Genomic DNA, 955 nt, shown 5'->3' with positions numbered 1-955 from the left:
CAATATATATCTGGTGATATCTCGAGTGCTATTACAGATAGCGCAATTAATCAAAGTGCATTGTCTGTAGGGGGCCCTGGCGCATGAATCGGTGCAGCGGGAACGACCTCGGACCACCAGGGGCCGAGAAAACCACAGTCTCATGGGGCCGGACACTAAGGGTCAGGGGAAAATCCAGTATATATCTGGTGATATCTCGGGTGCTATTAGAGATAGCGCAATAAACCAAAGTGAATTATCTGCAGGAGGCCCTTGCGCATGAATCGGTGCAGCGGGAACGATCGCGGACCATCAGGGGCCGAGACATCCACCGTCTCATGGGGCCGGACACTCAGGGTCAGGGAAAAATCCAATATATATCTGGTGATATCTCGGGTGCTATTACAGATAGCGCAATAAATCAATGTGCATTGTCTGTAGGAGGCCCTGGCGCATGAATCTGTGCAGCGGGAACGACCTCGGACCACCAGGGGCCGAAAAAACCACAGTCTCATGCGGCCGGACACTCAGGGTCAGGGTAAAATCCAATATATATCTGGTGATATCTCGGGTGCTATTACAGATAGCGCAATAAATCATAGTGCATTGTCTGTAGGAGGCCCTGGCGCATGAATCTGTGCAGCGGGAACGACCTCGGACCACCAGGGGCCGAGAAAACGACCGTCACATGGGGCCGGACACTCAGCGTCAGTGAAAAATCCAATATATATCTGGTGACATCTCGGGTGCTATTACTGGTAGCGCAATTAATCAAAGTGCATTGTCTGTAGGGGGCCCTGGCGCATGAATCTGTGCAGCGGGAACGACCTCGGACCACCAGGGGCCGAGAAAACCACAGTCTCATGGGGCCGGACACTCAGGGTCAGGGGAAAATCCAATATATATCTGGTGATATCTCGGGTGCTATTAGAGATAGCGCAATAAACCAAAGTGAATTATCTGCAGGAGGCCCTGG

The sequence above is a fragment of the Nomia melanderi genome, unplaced genomic scaffold, assembly GCF_051020985.1.
Source record: "Nomia melanderi isolate GNS246 unplaced genomic scaffold, iyNomMela1 scaffold0014, whole genome shotgun sequence".
NCBI lineage: Eukaryota > Metazoa > Arthropoda > Insecta > Hymenoptera > Halictidae > Nomia > Nomia melanderi.
The sequence above is the reverse complement of the archived record's forward strand: the minus strand, read 5'-3'. Positions refer to the sequence as shown.